The sequence below is a fragment of the Tachyglossus aculeatus genome, chromosome 4 (assembly GCF_015852505.1).
Source record: "Tachyglossus aculeatus isolate mTacAcu1 chromosome 4, mTacAcu1.pri, whole genome shotgun sequence".
Lineage (NCBI taxonomy): Eukaryota > Metazoa > Chordata > Mammalia > Monotremata > Tachyglossidae > Tachyglossus > Tachyglossus aculeatus.
The window spans coordinates 41,308,809-41,329,369 of record NC_052069.1 but is presented as its reverse complement, the minus strand read 5'-3'; the positions used below and the strand labels follow the sequence as shown (position 1 = coordinate 41,329,369).

At 43.6% G+C, this 20,561-nt stretch overlaps 2 non-coding genes across 2 annotated transcripts; both read left to right on the top strand.

Annotated features, from left to right (window-relative positions):
• The first annotated feature begins 2,404 nt into the window (after nt 1–2,404).
• On the top strand, nt 2,405–2,542 carry LOC119928015. Its single transcript, XR_005450976.1, has one exon. It is a non-coding gene; the product is annotated as a small nucleolar RNA SNORA7 (small nucleolar RNA).
• Nucleotides 2,543–18,963: 16,421 nt separating this feature from the next.
• On the top strand, nt 18,964–19,101 carry LOC119927622. The gene has a single exon (XR_005450608.1). It is a non-coding gene; the product is annotated as a small nucleolar RNA SNORA7 (small nucleolar RNA).
• Nucleotides 19,102–20,561: the final 1,460 nt, after the last annotated feature.

The following is a 20,561-nucleotide window of genomic DNA, read 5'->3' as shown; positions in this document are numbered from 1 at the left end:
AGGAATAGGGTGCTTTAGCCACACAACAGAGTCCAGTTTTAAATGGGATGGAAGGAGAAAAAAAATAGGGTACAGTCATCTAATCGGGTTATGCCTACATCGTTGTTGGGCAGGGTGGTATCTCAATCTGTGAATATTGAAAAAAGAATGAAAAGGGGAGGAATGAAAAGCAAGCATTGAAGGAGCTTGCTGATGGCAGCCGTATGGTGTGGCCTTGGGCAAGTCACTTAACTTTTCTCTGCCTCAGTTACTGCATCTGTACAATGGGGATTAAGACTGTGCCCCATGTGAGACAGGGACTGTAAACAAGCTGATTAGCTTGTATCTACCCCAGAGCTTACTACAGTGCCTGGCACTGCACGTAGTAAGTACATAGTAAGCACTTGACAAATATCACAAAAAAGCCAACTGGAACAGTTTTCTCTGAAACATGTCAATGAGTGATCCTTTCAAGGAGACATCTTTCCAAGTGGTTAGGACTCCCAAATGGAGAATATTTGGAATGGTGGTGGTTGGGTGCTCTGACCTAATCCTAAATTTAGATGCCTCTAAGAGTGTGTGGAGCAACAGGGAGTGAATGAGGATGTGCTTGTGCTGGGTGGGAATCTGCCCCCTGGCTTTGGGGATGCTCTTGGTGGATGCATTTGGATTTCCTCCCTTTATTCATCCCTCCCTCAGCCCCACGGCACTTATGTACATACCTGTAATTTATTCATTTGTATTAATGTCTGTCTCCCCTTCTAGACTGTAAGTTTGTTGTGGACAGTATAACTCTGTTATACTGTACTCTCCCAAGCACTTAGTACAGTGCTCTGTACACAGTAATTGCTCAAAATATATGATTTACTGTCAGATGGTCCCATTTGTGAGGGATGAGTCAGAGGATAAAGAGGATAGAGAATAGATATTTAGCATGGCATAGGAGAAAGTTCATGGGACTGGGAGTCAAAGGACATCAGTTAATTAACTAATAGTGACATTTATTAAGTGCTTAGTATGTGCACAGCACTGTTCTAAGCACTGGGGTAATAATAATAATAATAATGATGACATTTGTTAAGTGCTTACTATGTGCCAAGCACTGTTCTAAGTACTGGGGAGGATACAAGGTAATCAGGTTGCCCCACATGGGGCTCATACTCTTCATCCCCATTTTCCAGATGAGGTAACTGAGGCACAGAGAAGTGAAGTGACTTGCCCAAAGTCACACAGCTGAAAAGTGGTGGAGCCGGGATTTGAACCCACGATCTCTGACTCCGAAGCCCGGGCTCTTTCTACTGAGCCACGCTGCTCAGTTCTAATCACAGCTCTTGGACTTGCCTGCTGTGTGACTTCGGGCAAGTCACAATTTTCCTGTGCCTCAGTTTCTTCATCTATAAAATAAGGATTCAACACCTGGTCTCCTGCCTACTTAGGCAATGACCCTGATGAGTGACAGGGACTGAGTCCACCCTAATTATCCTGTATATCCCTCAAAGTTTAGTATAGTTCTTCATATATAGTCAACATTTAACAAATCCCATTTAATAATTTATTAGGATTGAGAAACAGCACATCCTATTGGATAAAGCATGGGCATGGGAGTCAGAGGGAACTGGGTTCTGACTCCGGTTCCACCAGTTGTATATTGCGTCTCCTTGGATGAGTCATTTTACTTCTCTATGCCTCAGTTATCATATCTGTAAAATGGAGATTAAGACTTTGAGCCTCATGTGGGACAGGGACTGTGTCCAACCTGATTAGCTTGTATCTACCCAGCACTTAGTACAGTGCCTGGCAGATAGTAAACACTTAACAAATACTGTAAAAAAAAAATTAGGATGTTGCAGAGGGAAAACAGTTTAGCTGTGTTACAAGAAGACACGTTTTCTGACATTTCCTGATCCTACCCCCTTTCCTTGCACTCCTACTGTAACAAACTATACTTCTCTTTATGATTGAGCTCATGTTCTCTGACTTTGGTCAGATGGGTCTTATAACTAAAATAAATTAGTCAAAACACTTTCAAAGCAGCCTTTAAGGGGCTCATGAACATGACTTATGTCTGAGTCTCTTCTGAGTTCATGACTTGCTACCACATAGAAATGAGTGATCTGTCAGCAAGAAAAGGAATTGGGGCAGTTGGACTCCAATAAAATATTCCCCAAACTAAATTCCAAACTTTATTTGTCCTTATGGTAGCTACCTCTTGAAGCGGGAGGGTCATTCCCAGCCTTCCTGAGCAGGAGGAAGGATGCAAGTAAAAAAGAAAGGATCACCATTTATCCCACCAAAATTTGGGAACTTCCATGAAAAAGGGATGCTAGAGTTTTCATTTATGAGAAGTTGCTTTGTTTATTATTTTGTTAGACTGTCTTGGAAAGGTCTGTAGGAATGTACCTTTGGAGTGTCTTAGAAATACCTTCCCCTGTCAGGGTTGCACCTGGAAAGTTTCCAGTACTCTACCAGTCTCGACTATGGGAGGGGAAGTCAAACAGAGGCCTACCCATTCCATTCCTAGCTTGGCCAGTGGCTAGCGAATGGAAGGTAATCTGCTACAAGTAAAAACTCACCTGTGCTGGGCAGCAGCGGCATGGGAGAGAGTCGAGGGTGGAGACTCAAGTTGACTGCTCAGAAGGAGGCAATGGTAAACCACTTCTGTGTTTTTTCCAAGGAAATTCTATGGATACACTACCAGAATGATGGCCAGTGGAGGTGGGACGTTCTGGGAGCGATAATAATAATAATAATAATGATGGCATTTGTTAAGCACTTACTATGTGCGAAGCACTGTTCTAAGCACTGGGGGGGATACAGTGTGACCGAGTTGTCCCACGTGGGGCTCACGGTCTTAATCCCCATTTTTACAGATGAGGTAACTGGGGCTCAGAGAAGTTAAGTGACTTTCCCAAGGTCACACAGCAGATATGTGGCAGAATCGGAATTTGAACCCATGACCTCTGACTCCAAAGCCCGTGCTCTTTCCAGTGAGCCAGGCTGCTTCTCACGATATGCCCATGGTGTCGCTATGGGTCAGAGACGACTCAACAGCATAAGACAAGAGAAATACTTTGCTTATTTTTCTTTATTCCAGTTTTAAAAAGTGTAACTTCTGAAGTCTCTCACCACTGTGTTATTGGGGTATTTAGTAGTTCATCCTGATATCTGGCAACCATACCTCTATAGGCATTCCTGAGGAATTTTCCTGGTTCATTCAATTGTATTTATTGAACACTTACTGTGTGCAGAGCACTGTACTAAGCACTTGAAATAATGGTACTTGTTAAGCACTTACTATGTGCCAAGCACTGTTCAGGATACAAGGTAATCTGGTTGTCCCACGTGGGACTCACAGTCTTAATCCCCATTTTACAGAAGAGATAACTGAGGAACAGAGAAGTGAATTCACTTGCCCAAAGTTGGGATTAGAACCCATGACCCCCGACGTCCAGGCCTGTGCTCTTTCCACTGAGCCACGCTGCTTCTCTTCCTGGTTGACACTAAAGACTTTGCTTCCACTGACTATTTTTGTTAAGTAAAGTTAACATCAGTTTTATTCTGCCACACAGCCTAGGATGTGGTGATGAATGAATTGTAAATCACTGTATCCTGGGTTACTGGAGAAAGCACCCTGGAAAATTGGCCCTTAAACTCCTATGACTGACTGCTGAATTGAGTAATAATAATCCTAAATTAACCATCTGTGAGACAAGGAGTTTGGAGCTTAACCCCCATGCTCTTCCAGATGCCTTTACTGCATATCAGGCCCAAGATATCATAGTAGTTGCCGAAATGCAAATATGGCAGCAGCCCAGAAGTTAGAGGGGGGGATACATCCTCATCTGTTTTTGGAGAAAATATTATTTTTTTCCTTAGGTTGCCTCGGCAATATTGCAGGAGTAAATTAAGCTGGGTTTTTGTTGCGTGAGCTCTTTGAGCCCATGGAGTGAGAACAGGACTCAGTGTGTGCCAACTGTCAGGATAGTGCAAGGTCTCCTGTGGAGAAATGAGAACTTTGATTAAAAAAAATAAGTATTTCTTTCAGAGTCTGCAGGAGTAGTTGTCCATTCTCAGCCCTGTAACCTCAATCTCACTCTCACCTGTCCACATGTTTTGTCACCTGTCTACATGGTTTGTTTTGTTGTCTGTCTCCCCCCTTCTAGACTTTGAGCCCATTGTTGGGTAGGGACCGTCTCTATATGTTGCTGACTTGTACTTCCCAAGCGCTTAGTACAGTGCTCTGCACACAGTAAGCACTCAATAAATACAGTTGAATGAATGAATGAATCCTAGAAGAATGCTGAGAAGACGACGCACCTCCCTCCCATCTCCAGAAGCTAGTTTGATTGTCCCAGAATGAAATCTGGGACCTCAAAATTCCTCAGGGATTTCTCTTCCTATCCCTCACCCCACAGATCTTAGCTAGACCCCAAGTGAGGATACTGTGAAGAGACACTGGAACTGGAGGCACTGTGGGAAGAGGAATAGAGGAGGGAGAGTGGAGGATTTGGGGACACTGATGAGAGAGACGAGGCGTGTTACACTGTAGAAAGAGGGCAAAAGCCAGGGACCCTGAGGAAAGAAAAGCAGGGCCATGGGCCACTGTTAAAAACAAGAGAAAGTGCTGGGAACCTTGACAAGGAAGGGGGAGAAACTGGGGGTTCTGGGATTTCAGAAAGTGGAAATCCAGTTGGTTACAAGAAGGAGCGGCTTAGTTTCGTCACCCCATCTTAAAGATTAGGAAAGCAAGACATCAGAGAGAAAGGAGTTTCCCTCATCCCCCTATCATGGCAGCTGGAACAAGAACCCAGATGCCTGACGCCTGACCCAATTCTTCCTCTAGTGCTACCAATTTTGCTCAATCCAATGACAAAGATCTCAGATCAGCTATAACAACCAATGATATATGGTTGTTGGATTTCCAAACTCAGGGCCTTGCCTTAAAAATACATTGTTTGGGGGTAAGTAGACCAATTAACTGAGACCGAACCGACTGTGGCAGTAGTGACACTGAGCCTCTTGGCCACTGAAGCTGAGATACCTAAGGAGTTGTTTCTAGCCAGATTACTGAGCTGGCCAAACACAACAATTCAGATGTGAACCTTGCCAGGGTTGCAGCAATTTTGTTCTGATAAATGCCCCAGAAGGCCATAATGTCCACAGTGAGGCAGGATCTCAGTGACTTCTTGGCAACAAAGCTGTCAGGGCATCTTCACAGAAATCTAAGGTCCCGCACTTTAATATTGTTATCCCTATGGCTGAAACTTTGTTTCTCACCAAGTATGGTGTTCAGTAAATCCTGCTGTTGATCATGATTTCCTATTCCTAGGGATTGGCCTCTTAGTTTAACATGCTTCTCCCCTCACACTCAGTCTTAACGGATTCTCAGATTCCAGTGATGGGTTTTCTTTTGTTCTTGTCCTTTTCTGTCATGTGTCTTCTGGATTAGACTATGAAGTTACCAAATGCCACCATGCTCCCCATGCTTCTCTTCCTTTCATTTCCACAGGCTGCTTTCTCAGCTGCTCTTTCTAGGTCAGGAAGAAGGGTGATGGAACCTGCTGAAAGTAGCAAAAGAAAATCTATGACTTTTTCCCTAATCTGCAGTGAGCAGCAATCTTTGGACTTTCCTAACATCTGCTGTGTATTATGGAACTCACCTCTGACCTCGATATGCAGTTCACGAGTATGAAGAATTTCATCCTCGAGCTCTTTGCACTCCTAATTCCAACTGAGCGGTGACTGGTGAATGAATATGCCAAGAGCAGGAATAGATAAGACTGCATCAGAGCTAGTCAAAGAGAACTGCTACACCTTCCTCTATTTGGTCTGGAGGAAAAGTAAACTGCTCTTCAGAAATAATGCTGCCAACATGGTGGCTTTCCATTTGAATAAACTTGTTTGTTTACCTTTGGATCAAAGAGTTCCTACCAAACAGCAAATCTTCTAGAGTAGTTGCCAATAAGGCGAGATCTGACCATGGAATTACTCTTCAGATCTTTTGGTCAATGAGAAAATGACACTGATCTAAATGCAGAAAGACCCAATGAGTCAGTTAAACGTATTTATTGAGCACTTACTCTGTAAAGAGCACTGTATTAAGCACTTGGGACAGTACAATATAACAATATAATGAAAAACAGCTTGGCCTAGAAGATAGAGCACAGGCCTGGGAGTGAGTAGGACCTGGGTTCTAATTCTGACTCTGCCATTTGTCTGCCGTGTGACCTCGGGTGAGTCACTTCACTTCTCTGTGCCTCAGTTACCTCATTTGTAAAATAGGGCTTAAGGCAGTGAGCCCTATATGGGACAGGGACTGTGTCCAACCCGATTTGCTTGTATCTACCCGAGCGCTTTGTACAGTGCCTGGCACAAAGTAAGCACTTAAAAATACAATTAGAAAAAAAGACCCATTCCCTGTTCATAATGGGTTTTCAGTCTAGAGGGGGAGACAGACTTTAATATAAATAAATAAAGGATATATTCATAAGTGATATTGAGTTGGATGGTGGGGGTAAATAAGGGGACCAAATCAGAGCGATGCAGAAGGGAGTAATCTAGACAATTTATCGATCAGTGAGATGTTTTAAGTAATCACTCTCATTTATTGAGTTCTTATTGTGTGCACAGAACTCTACAAGGTGCTTGGAAAAAATATAATACAAAAAAATTTGGTAGACACAATCCCTACCCACAAGGAGCTTACAATCTACAGTTGGCAGCAAACATTTGTGCAACAATCACAAATAACTATTTTGTCAGTCTTGAAGGCCAAAGCATTTATATTTTAAAACCTCTCTAATAATTGGAAATACACAATTATATCTGAAGGCAGCTCTATTTTGGCCTCGCTGCTTTCTTTGACTAGTGTCTTCTATTTATATCACCCCTTTCTTTTCCTCCAATTATCTTCCCAGCAGCCCAACCAAATAAGGGAGAGAATCGTCTTTCCCACTCTTTAGTTTAGGAAATACGGCTCAGAGAGATTTTAAATGGTGTGCTTTGTCACAAATCTAGTTACAGAGGCTGGAGTCAAATATCTTTCAGGACTTTAAATATTCTTTAGGACATTATAGATTCCTGTCACTTCTAAATAAAAAAAAAACTAACTGAAACACCATAATAATAGCTATGGTCTTGTTAGCTTACTATGTGATAAGAATTGTACTAATCACTGGGGTAGATAATAATAATAATAGTAATAATAGTGTTATTTGTTAAGCGCTTACTAATTGCCAAGCACTGAACTAAGCGCTGGAGTGGATGCAAGCAAATCATATTGGACGCGTTCCCTGTCCCATGTGGGGCTCACAGTTTCAATCCCCATTTTACAGTTGTGGTAACTCAGGCACAGAGAATTCATTCAATTGTATTTCATTCAATTGTATTTATTGAGCGCTTACTGTGTGCAGAGTGCTTAGAAAGTACATTTCAGAGAAGTGAAGTGACTTGCCCAAGGTCACACAGCAGACACGTGGTGGAGCCAGGATTAGAACCCGTGACCTTCCAACTCCCAGGCCCATGCTCTATTCACTACGCCATGCTGTTTGGACACTGTCTCTGTCCCTCATCGGGCTTACAGTCTAAATTGGAGGGAGGAGGATATAATCTCCATTTTACAGGTGTCCCCTCCCCTCTTCTTACTGTCTTTTTTTTTTGATGACATTTATTAAGCACTTACTATGTGCAAAGCACTGTTCTTGTCTCCTCCCTGCCACCCAACCCCCAGGTGAGTGACTTTCTAGGGGCATGGGTTGGTCTTGAGCAAGCAGGCTTTTAGGGGAACTGTGGAGGGTGGACTGGCTTTGAAGAAGACACCAGGCAAACAGCCCAGGGCCTCAGAGTGGACTAAAATGAGAAAGGTGGGGCTTTGGTTAATAAAGGTGGCCAAAAAAGAGCCACTGCAAGGATAGGGGGCAGAACCAAGTGAGCCCGTTGTTGGGTAGGGACCGTCTCTATGTGTTGCCGATTTGTACTTCCCAAGCACTTAGTACGGTGCTCTGCACACAGTAAGCACTCAATAAATACAATTGAATGAATGAATGCAGCCCCAGCTGGAGATCCCCCTCCCCCACCACCCAACCCACCGCTCTCCACATTACTCCTATTTTTGGACTTTTTTCTTATACTGAGTCAAAGCCCAGGCTGGTTCTGGTTTACTTCAAACACTGGTTCCTTTAGTTTTTCTCTGATTTTTCTGACCATTTGTTCATTAACTCTGTCTTATTTTTATTATACTTATATATGTGTGTATATATGGTATTTGTCAAGTGCTTACTATGTGTCATATGCTGCACTAAGCATCGGGGTAGATACGCACTGATCAAGTTGGACATCCTTCCTGTCCCATGTGGGGCTCACGGTCTTAATCCCCATTTTACAGATGAGGTTATCGAGGCGCAGAAATGTTAAGTGACTTGCCCTAGGTCACACAGCAGCCAGGTGATGGAGCCGGGATTAGAACTCAGGTCCTTCTGATTCCCAGGACCGTGCTCTAGCCAGTACTCTACCTCCTCACTGCATTTACACTCTCTTCAGCTGCCTTGTCCTTTTCTTATGCTTAAACTTTCCTTTATGTCTCCATTGCAAAGAGCAGAGCAGAGCAGAGCAAGTCAGAGAAAGTGACATTCGCTAGAACCTTGTCATGCCAAGTGTAAGCCTGATGCTTGGTGCCCATGGTGCTTGTGATGGTAGAAAAGTTCTCCCAAAGTAAAACAGGAGTGCTTCATGTATTGCCCTTTGGCCCACATTTCAAGGATTGCAAATCTGCGGGCTTTCTTTCTAAAAACACCCTTTCTAAAAGGAAAAAAAAATCATCTTATCGAAGAAGTTGGGTACTCCTATCAATAATCAAGAATCCGGAGGTTACTAAGCCTCAGTGAAAAGTTTAATAGGCTAAAATATGGAAATGAAAATATTCTGATGGTCAGTTTCCTGGAATCTAGTGCTCAAGTATGTTCTACGTTAGAGAAGCAGTGTGATTTAGTAGAATCTGCATGCGCCTGGAAGTTGTAAGTTCTAGTCCCAGGTCTGCCACTTGCCTCAGTTTCCTCATCCAGAAAATGGGGATTCAGTATCTGTCCTCTCTCCCTCTGTCTGTGAACCCCATGTGTGAAACATAATAATTGTAGTATTCAAGCACTTACTATGAGCCAGGCACTGTTCCAAGCACCAAAGTAGATATTAGGCAATCAGGTTGGACACAGTCCCTCTCCCACATGGGGCTCATGATCTTAATCGAGAACCAGCATGGCTTAGCAGAAAGAGCACGGGCTTGGGAGTCAGAGGACAAGGGTTCTAATCCTAGCTTTGCCACTCGTCTGCTGTGTGACCTTGGAAAAGTCACTTCACTTCTCTGTGCTTCAGTAACCTCATCTGTAAAATGGGAATTAAAAGTGTAAGCCCTACATGGGGCAACTTGAATACCTTGTATCTACCCCAGAGCTTAGAAGAGTGCTTGTCACATAGTAAGAGCTTAACAAATACTATTATTATTATTATTAATAATATTAATAATAATCCCCATTTTACAGATAAGGTAACTGAGGCACAGAGAAGTTAGACCATAGACTATTAACCTGATTCTTTTCTATCTACCCCAGTGCTTGGTACCTACTAAGCACTTAACAAATACCCTTATTATAGTTATTATTATTATTAACATTCCACTGTTATTCTAGAAGGATAATCTGACCTCACGAAGAAAAAAAATATCATGCCACATTTCATGCAGCCAAAGAGGAGCGGTCCTCTTTGGTAAAGGGTGTAGGAAACTAAGTTCTTGTGCAAGATAGATGTGTTCTAACACCTAAGGACACTTGATGTGAAACACTCAAGAAGCTGGAGAGGATGTTTAAGAGGCAAACAGCAGACCCGTCGCTCTCACTCTGAAGAAAAGCACTAGTCGTGGGACCGTTTCCCACTGGTACTGAACATGAAGGCTAATTTGTTTTCAAGTGATTTCAGCACAGATGTTGGTGCAGACAAATTTACCTGATCATTCCTCCCCTCCTTGCTTTCATCACCACTGAGAAGCAGTGTGGTCCAGTGGAAAGAGCATAGGCCTGGGAATCAGAGGACTTGGATTCTAATCCCAACTTCCCCACCTGTGTGCTGTGTGACTTTAGGCCAGTCACTTCACTTCTCTGTGCCTCAGTTTTCTCATCTGTAAAATGGAAATTCAAAACCTATTCTCGCTTTCTACACAGACTATGAGCCCCTTGTTGGTCAGGGACATGATTATCTTGTTTAACAATAAAAACGATGGTATTTGTTAAGCACTTACTGTGCCAAGCACTGTTCTAAGTGCTGGGGTAGATACAGGGTAATCAAGTTGCCCCATGTGGGGCTCACACTTTTAATCCCCATTTTACAGATGAGGTCACTAAGGCCCAGAGAAGTGAAATGACTTGCCCAAGGTCACAAAGCAGACAAGTGGCAGAGCCGGGATCAGAACCCAAGTCCTCTGACTCCCAAGCCTGTGCTCTTTCCACTAAGCCAAGCTACTTCTCTTGTATCTACTCCAGTGCTTAGTACAGGGCTTGGCACATAGTGAGTACTTACAACCACAAATAATAATAACTGTGGCATTTGTTAAGCACTTACTATGTGCATTGAACCATTCTAAGTGCCAGAGTAGATATTAGGTAATCAGGTTAGACATTCATTCATTCATTCAATTGTATTTATTGAGCACTTACTGTGCAGAGTCTCTCTCCCACATGGGGCTCATAATCTTCATCCCTATTTTAAAGATGAAGTAACTAAGGCTCAGAGAAGTTAAGTGACTTGTCCAAGGTCACACAGCAGACAAGTGGTGGAGTTAAGACTAGAACGCAGGACCTTCTGACGACCTTCTGACTCCCTAACCCGTGCTCTATCCACTAGACGATGCTGCTTCTCAACATCATTGTTATGGCCATCATCATTTTTAATAATAATAATAATAATAATGGCATTTGTTAAGTGCTTACTATGTACAAAACACTGTTCTAAGCTCTGGGGGAGATACAAAGTGATCAAGTTGTCCCACATGGGGCTCACAGTCTTAATCCCCATTTTACAAATGAGGTAACTGATGCTCAGAGAAGTTGTGACTTTCCCAAGGTCACAGAGCAGACATGTGGCGGAGCGGTATTCGAACCCATGACCTCTGACTCCAAATCCCGTGCTCTTTCCACTGAACCACGATGCTTTTACCACCAGCTTATTCATCTCTCAATTCCTCCGAGTAGGTAAGAGTTCCAGTCAGATAACTTTTTCAACCATATTACTGAGCACTTGGGCAGAGCACTGAACAGCATCCTCTGAGGAGTAGCACAAGAGAAAGCAAAACCATTCAAAGATATTCAACCTTCAGAGAGTTCTAAGTTGGAAGTAATGACCTGGAAGTTATTTGATGCTGAAAACATTGTCTTGTTTTATGCGGTCGAGTTGTTTCTGACCCATAGCGACACCACGGATACACCTTGCTCAGAACGCCCAGCTCTCCACCTGCAATCATTCTGGTAGTATATCCATAGAGTTTTCTTGATAAAAATACGAAGTGGTTCACCATTGCCGATTTCTGTGCAGTAAACGTCTAGTCTCTGCCCTCGATTCTGTCCCATGCCGCTGCTGCCCAGCACGAGTGAGTTTTGACTTGTAGCAGATTGCCTTCCACTCGCTAGCCACTGGCCAAGCTAGGATTAGAATGGATAGGCCTCTGCTTGACTCTCCCTCCCTTAGCCGAGACTGGTAAAGTACTGGAAACCCTCCACGTGTGACCCTGAGAGAGGGCTGAAGAGATTAGCCTTATGAAATATACACATTGACTTCCTGACTTTAATGGGAGTGATTGACTAAGTGAACCTTTTCATTCATTCGATTGATTGCTACTGACGTCTTGTCCAGGACGGCTTTCCTTCATATTCAAAGTCTAATAATTATAAATGATGATGATAATAATGATAACTGTGGACTTTGTTAAATACTTACCATGTGGCAAGCCCTGTACTAAGCACTCAGGTTGATGCATGGTAATCAGGCCCTACAGTCATTCAATCATATTTATTGAGTGCTTACTGTGTGCAGAGCACTGTTCTAAGCGCTTGGAAAGTACAATTCGATGAGGTTCACAGTCTAAGTAGGAAGGAGAACGATACTGAATCCCAGTTTTCCAGATGAGGGAACCGAGGCACAGAGATGTTTAGTGACTTTCTCACGGTCACACAGCTGGGATAAGAACCCAGATCCTCTGACTCATAGGTCAGTTCTCTTCCACTAGACACTGTTACTGAAATTGTGTAATGGTTATGGTGCGGATGTGGTTGGCTGATCGTCACTACAAATGATCCTGAATGCTTTGTGGTCCTAGATTCTGGATAGTCTTTAAACAATTTTAGAATCTTGTGAGTTATATGATAAAATAACCATATTGGAGCCCCATTGTATTTTGGAAGTACTGTAGTGAATTGCATCATAGGTTCATTACAGTATAATGTCACTCTAGGCTTAAACTGTAATCCACTGGTTGAACGAAATATTACTCAGTTGAACTAAAGAAACAAAAGCTTGTTATTTGAGCACTCTTAAAACTGCACATTTTCACCGTAAGTCTCCCAGGTGTAGTCTTTTCAGCCAAGAAATTTCAACTACTCAGATACTCAGCTGAAAAGCAGCATGGTTTAGTGGATAGAGCACAGCCTTGGGAGTCAGAAGATCATGGGTTCTAATCCTCGCTCCACCACTGTCTGATGTGTGACCTTGGGCAACTCACTTAATTTCTTTGTGCCTCAGTTACGTCATCTGTAAAAAATGGGGATCATGAGTGTGAGCCCAATGGGGGACGGGGACTGTGTCCAACCTCTTTAATTTGTATCTACCCCACCACTTAGAACAATGCTTTGCACATAATAAGTGATTAACAGGTACCATAGTTATTATTATTATTATTAAATGCAGTGTTGAGAAAAATGCAGCAGGTCCGGAGGCAGAGCACAGAGGCTTGCAATCATCTTCATGACCTGAAACTTCTAATAATAATAATAATAGTAATAATAATTGTGGTATTTGTTAAGCCCTTATTATGTGCTGGGCACTGTACTAAGTAATGGGGGTCTAAGAAAATTGAGTTGGACACAGTCCCTGTCACACAGTCACAAGCTCCATTTTATACATGAGGTAACTGAGGCACAGAGAAGTAAAGTGACTTGCCCTAGGCCACACAGCAGACAAGTGGTGGAGCTGGGATTAGAACCCATGACCACCTGACTCGCAGGCCTGTGCTCTATCTGCTACGCCATATTGGTTCTGACAGTTTAAAAATAATGTTCATTTCCGTTAGGCCTTTTCTGCAAAAAATTCTGTGTCAGTGTTTTTTCCACTATCCTTGAATGAGGGGAAGGTGATTAGTACCCTGAAGTACCGTCCATCTGGCAGAGGCTCAGAGAGGTTAATGTACCCAGTTCTTGTTGCCAAGCAAGTGAGGAATCAGGGAAGACATAGAACAAGATTCTCAACTTCTTGTCTAGTTCTTTGTCCATTCAACCTGGCGCACTCCACCGCATCTCTCATTTTTATTGCATAATAATAATAATAATGGTATTTGTTAAATGCTTACTGTGTGCCAGGCACTGTACTAAGCGCTGGGGTTGATAGAAGCAAATTGGGTTGGACACAGTCGGTCTTTCACGTGGAGCTCACAGTCTCAATCCCCATTTTACAGAGGAGGTAACTGAGACCCAGTGAAGTGCCGTGCTTAAGGTCATACAGCAGACAAGTGGCAGAGGCAGGATTAGAATCCATGACCTTCTGATTCCCAGGCCTGTGCTCTATCCACTAAACCATGCTGCTTCTCTACAGGCTGCATGCATCATTGGAATAATAATAATAATAGTATCTTGTTAAGTACTAACTGTGTACCAAGCACAAAATAATCAGATCAGACACAGTCACTATCCCACATGGGGCTCTTGGTCTAAGGATAAGGGAAAATAATAATAGTGGCATTTGTTAATTCTTCTTCTTAATTAATTCTTCTTTGCTAAGTCTTCTAGACTGTGAGCCCACTGTTGGGTAGGGACCGTCTCTATATGTTGCCAACTTGTACTTCCCAAGCGCTTAGTACAGTGCTCTGCACACAGGAAGCGCTCAATAAATATCATTGATCGATTGATTGTTAAGTATTTACTATGTGCCAGGCACTTTACTAAACACTGGAGTGGATACAGTGTGGATACAGAGAAGCAGTGTGGCTCTGTGGAAAGAGCCCGGGCTTGGGAGCCAGAGGTCATAAGTTCTAATCCCGGCTCCACCACTTGTCAGCTGTGTGACTTTGGGCAAGTCACTTAACTTCTCTGGGCCTCAGTTACCTCATCTGTAAAATGGGGATTAAGACTGTGAACCCCACGTGGGACAACCTGATCACCTTGTATCCCCCTCAGCGCTTAGAACAGTGCTTTGCACATAGTAAGAGCTTAACAAATGCCATCATCATCATCATACAAGCAAATTGGGTTGGACACAAAATGGAATCCCCATTTTACAGATGAGGAAACTGAGTCAGAGTTGAGTTAGGTAACTTTTCCAAGGTCACGATCAATTAACTGTATTTACTGAGTGACTACTATATGCAGAGCACTGTACTGAAAAGCAGCACGGCATAGTAGATAGAGCACCGGCTTGGGAGTCAGAAGGTCATGGGTTCTAATCCTGGTTCCACCACCTGTCCGCTGTGAGGCCCATGTGGGACAGGGACTGCGTCCAACCCGATTTGCTTGTAACCACCCCAGCACATAGTACAGTGCCTGGCACATGGTAAGCACTCAACAAATGCTATAATTATTATTATTAAGCTGAGAACTGTACTGAGCCCTTGGGCGAGTGTAATACAATGAATTGTTCAGCACAGTCTCTGCCTGCAAGGAACTTTGAGTGATGTGGGAGGAGACAGACATTGAAATTGATTGTCAGTAGGGGAAATGGCAGTTATAAAAACATGTAGATAAATGTTGAGGGTGGCATGAGTAAGTGCTTAGTACAGTGCTAAGCGGTTAGTACAGTGCTCTGCACACAGCGCTCAATAAATATGATTGAATTGAATGAATGAATATCAAGGTCTTAAATGGTACAGAGAAGCAGCATGGCTCAGTGGAAAGAGCCCAGGCTTGGGAGTCAGAGGTCATGGGTTCAAATCCCGGCTCCACCGCTTGTCAGCTGTGTGACTTTGGGCAAGTCACTTAAAGTCTCTGTGCCTCAGCTACCTCATCTGTAAAATGGGGATTAAGACTGTGAGCCCTACATGGGACAACCTGATTACCTTGTATCCTCCCCAGCGGTTAGAACAGTGCTTTGCACATAGTAAGTGCTTAACAAATACCAAAATTATTATTATTATTATTATTACAGATCCAAATGCAATGGCTCCACCAAAGAAAGAGCTCAAGGGCTTAGTTGGAGAAGACCCCCCTTAGAGGAGGTGTAATTTTAGGAGGGTTTTGAAGGTGGGGAGAGTAGTCGTCTATCAGATATGAAGGGAATTCTAGGGATGACTAGAGTAAGGGGTCAGCAATGAGATAGACAAGATGGAGGAACGATGAGTAGGTTGGGGGAGAGCCAGAACCTAAGTCCACTAACTCCCAGGCCTGTGCCCTTTCTACTTGGCCACGCTGCTTCTCATTCATTCAGTCATCATCAATCGTATTTATTGAGCACTTACTGTGTGCAGAGCACTGTACTAAGCGCTTGGGAACTACAAGTCGGCAACATATAGAGAAGAACTCTAAAGGGAAACCTAGAATTTCATGAGAAATTTTATTGTTCACACTTGGAACCAGAGAGAAGGGTCTGCAGTAGGGATGGGCCACAGGATGGGAAGTGAGAACCTGTCTTTGGTACAGACACATCACCAAATTTCTTTTTCTCTTTCTCCTCCCTGCCTTTTTTCCATTTCATTCATTCATTCAATCGTATTTATTGAGCGCTTACTGTGTGCAGAGCACGTGCAGTCTTTGTTTCACTGGTTACATTTAAATAACACAACTAAAAAGTGGCAAAATACGTGTCAGAGTTGCTAATTATATCATGACAGAGCACGGACCATCCATGGAAAAAGGGTGAGAAAATCTTCACGTGTTCTAATCGGGAAATGAAATCCCAGCCACCCAGCTCTGCCACTGTACTTTTCCTCTTCTTGTCCTTCCTTGAGTCCATGGCCAACAAGCCTCGGTTTGCCCAGTCAGGCATGGGAAGGAGGAGACGGTGGGAGGACTGCTTTATTTCCACCTCCCATTCATCAAAACGCAACCTTCCATCTGGAACAAGTTTACCGGTGGAATTTTTAGCAGCATTTTAGGAAGTACAGGATTTAAGCAGGTGATACCACTTTTTTTCCCCCTAAAGACCATCTGTTCACGGGAGGGTGCGAAGCGGCAGGACCTGGCTGGTGAATGCTAGAGGAGGGGGATTAAGGAGATTCAGTTTGTACCTGGTTAAAAGTCAAGAAATACTGGTTTATCCCTTTCCTTCTTGCCCTCCCTTTCACCCTCCCCTGCAGCCCTTCACTCACCCCACCATAATTCAGTTCTCCAAATGGAAAAGGTGGGATATGAGATGCACCCCTAAAATCCTCCCGAAAAGGGGTGTGATGAAACACTACCAGTTGCTATTCATTTCAGTGGTCGCTCGGTGTTGAACTGGTCAGGAAACTGTATTGATTGTGTTCAAACCCAATGCCCAGAAGAAGCTTTTCTTTAAGGTCTGCCCGAGGCATTGTAGAGAAATTGTATCTCTCTTTGTACTGTCCATTCCTGACCACGGGTCACTCTTCGGGTGTCTAAAATGGTCCTTAGCCACACTTTATGAATCCAGAGCTGTAATCCAATAACAATTTTCCTGGTAAGTGCTTCTTACTTGCCACTGGGGAACAATTGCATTGCCTTACTACACTTAAAGGCAGTTTAAACTAAAATGACACAGATTTCACATTCTTATCTACCGTTGTTGAGAATCTGCTAAGAAAATAATATTTAAAATTATTACATTTGGACCCCTGTGAGACATCACCATAATTGCAGGGAGGGCACCTTTAATTTTTTTACGTATTTATTTATTAATAAAGAAGAACATTCTATTCGTAAACTAAGAGACCGGTCCAGTGGCACAAAACAATAATGCAATGAAACCTCGAGTTCATTAAATTGGAATGCAGGGATTGAATTACTAATTTATGTTGTTTTTAATTTCATGTTATAAATTAGACTATTCAAAAATGGAGGAGAAAAATGTTCCCTGAGAAACGGGCTCCCTCCAGTTCTGACCAGTATAACCGCCTCGGGGGAGTTGCGATGTAGGGGGAGGCGATGAAGGTGTTGCCATTCCTTGGGAACCCGCCACGAGAAATTTATAGCAATATCCCTTCATCACAGGGCCTAGTGTTTAAAAAATATGCTTTATAAGGCCTTGAGAGCTTGAGGGTGAGGGGTTGTGGGGGAGGGAGCTCGAGGCAAAGGGAGGGCATTCATAGGGAGGAGATGGATACTGAAAACCTGGCCTCAGAGGTAGCCAAACAATATGCAGATTGGACTGAAATGCCAGGGAGGATTCTATATATCATGGAAGATTCCAGTCCATTTCTAGATTAACGTCCTTCTGTTCTCATAGCTTCAAGGAATTCAGCAGGCTTTGGCATGGGTATATCCTATTTCACCCCTCGCCGCTTGCTGCTAATGTAGCTGATTTGGGGGTTTTGGGAGGTATGTGCAGTTTTGCAGTCTGGAAAAGTGTCCCCGCAAAGCTCGGCGTTAAGGAAAACCTGTCCGGCAGACCTCACTGTGTCCGATGCCACGGTCGCAGCGGCTGGCCATCTTTCCCAATACCACAAGTGAACTGGACCCAGACGGACTCAAGCTGTCAGGCCGACATACCCCTAATTCTCTAGAAAGACACAGCCAAGACACAGAGCGAAAACATGCGTTCATTCATTCAGTCATATTTATTGAGTGCTTACTGTGTGCAGAGCACTGTACTAAGTGCTTGGGAAGTACAAGTTGGCAACATATAGAGGCAGTCCCTACCCAACAACGGGCTCACAGTCTAGAAGGGGGAGACAGACAACAAAACAAAGCATGTGGACAGGTGTCAAGTCATCAGAATAAACAGAAGTAAAGCTAGATGCACATCATTAACAAGATAAATAGAATAGTAAATATGTACAAGTAAAATAAATAGAGTAATAAATCTGTACAAACATATATACAGGTGCTGTGGGGAGTGGAAGGAGGTAGGGCGGGGGATGGGGAGGGGGAGAGGAAAGAAGGGGCTCAGTCTGGGAAGGCCTCCTGGAGGAGGTGGGAGGTGGGAGGAGGTGCATTGTGGTGGGACTGAATGCTAGCCATCCCCATGATCGCTTTGAATGATGGCTTTCTTTAAATTTTGTTTCCTCCATTACCCCACACTTATCTTATCAATACTAATAGTAATAATAATTATGGTTCTTGTTAAGTGCTTACTATGTGCTTAGCACTGTTCTAAGAGCTGGGGGTACGTACAATTTGATCAGTTGGATATAGTCCCTGTCCCACATGGGGCTCACAGTCATAATCCCCATTTCAAAGCATGACGTAGTGGATAGAGCAGGGGCCTGGGAGTAGGAAGGTCATAGGTCCTTGTCTGCTGTGTGACCTTGGGCAAGACACTTCATTCATTCATTCAATCGTATTTATTGAGTGCTTACTGTGTGCAGAGCACTGTACTAAGCGCTTGGGAAGTACAAATTGGTGACATATAGAGACGGTCTCTACCCAACAACGGGCTCACAGTCTTCTCTGTGCCTTAGTTCCCTCATCTGTAAAGCGATTAAGACTGTGAGCCCCCGTGGGATAGAGACTGTGTCTAACCCAACTATCTTGTAACTACCCCCGTGCTTAGAACAGTGCCTGGTGCATAGTAAGTGCTTAACAAATACCATAATTATTATTATTATTACAGAGGAAGTAACTGAGGCACCACCTCTCAGGGTCACACCTGGAGAGTTTCCAGGACTCTACCAGACTCGATTATGGGAGGGAGAGTCAAGCAGAGGCATACCCATTCCATTCCTAGCTTGGGCAGTGGCTAGCAAGTGGAAGGAAATCTGCTACAAGTCAAAACTCACCTGTGCTGGGCAGTAACAACATGGGAGAGAGTCAAGGGCAGAGACGCAAATTTACTGCACGGAAGGAGGCAATGGTAAACCGCTTCCCTATTTTTACCAAGAAAGTCAATGGATACACTATTGGAACAATTGCAGGTGGAGGTGGGGCGTGCTGGGAGAGATGTGTCCGTGGCATCGCTATGGGTCAGACATGACTTGACAGCATAAGACAGCAACAACAACTGAGGCACAGAGAAGTGAAGTGACTTACCCAAGATTACACAGCAGACATGTGGTGGAGCTGGGATTAGAACCCAGTTCCTTCTGATTCTCAGGCCTGTGCTCTATCCCCTAAGTCATGCTGCTTTGCTGCTTCTCTTCCCCTTGGCCCGTGGAAAACAATGCGTGCAAAGCCATATCATGCAATGGTATTTACCGAGCGCTTACTGTGTGCACAGCACTGTACCAAGCTCTTGGGAGAGTACAATACAACAGTAAACAGACACATTCCCTGCCCACAACAAGCTTACAGTTGTGTAAAAGGACAGCATAAGGAGAAAGACAGTAATAATTAACAATAATGGTATTTATTAAGTGCTTATTTTGTGCCAGGCACTGTACTAAGCACTGGGGTGGATATAAGCAAATCAGGTTGCCTTTCCCATGTGGTACTCACAGTCTCAATCCCCATTTTAGAGATGAGGTAACTGTGGCACAGAGAATTGAAGGGACTTGCCCAAGGTCACACAGCAGACAAGTGGAGGAGAATTAGACTGTGAGCCCGCTGTTGGGTAGGGACCGTCTCTATATGTTGCCAACTTGTACTTCCGAAGTGCTTAGTACAGTGCACTGCACACAGTAAGTGCTCAATAAATACAATTGAACGAATGAATGAATGAATTAGAACCCATAACCTGAGATTAGCCCCCTCCAGTCTTCAAGGCCCCGATCCTCCCATTTCTCAGGCTGATAACCTTGGCATTATCCTTAGCCTCCCTTTTCAATCCCCTGATTCAGTCTGTTTTGCCAAATCCTGCATCAGTTCTTCCTCTTGTTCTTGTGTCTATAAATTACCAGTGCAAGGCAGCACTAAATTCCTAAATGGAGCTGTGAGTTCCCAAAAGTTAAAGAACAGCTGATGCTCAGGGAAGGTAAAGGTACAATAATAATGACATTTGTTAAGCACTTACTACTTCTCAAGCACTGTACTAAGTTCTGGGATAAGTGTAAGATAATCAGATCAGTTGCAATCTGTGTCCCATTTGGGCCTCAGTCTAGGAAGGAGGGAGAATGGCGTAGTGGACAGAGCACGGACCTGGGCGTTAGAAGATCATTGGGATCTAATCCTGGCTCTGCCACTTGTCTGCTCTGTGACTTTGGGCAAGTCATATTCCTTCTCTGTGCCTCAGGTACCTTATCTGTAAAATGGGGATTGAGGCTATGAGTCCCATGTAGGACAGGGACTCTGTAT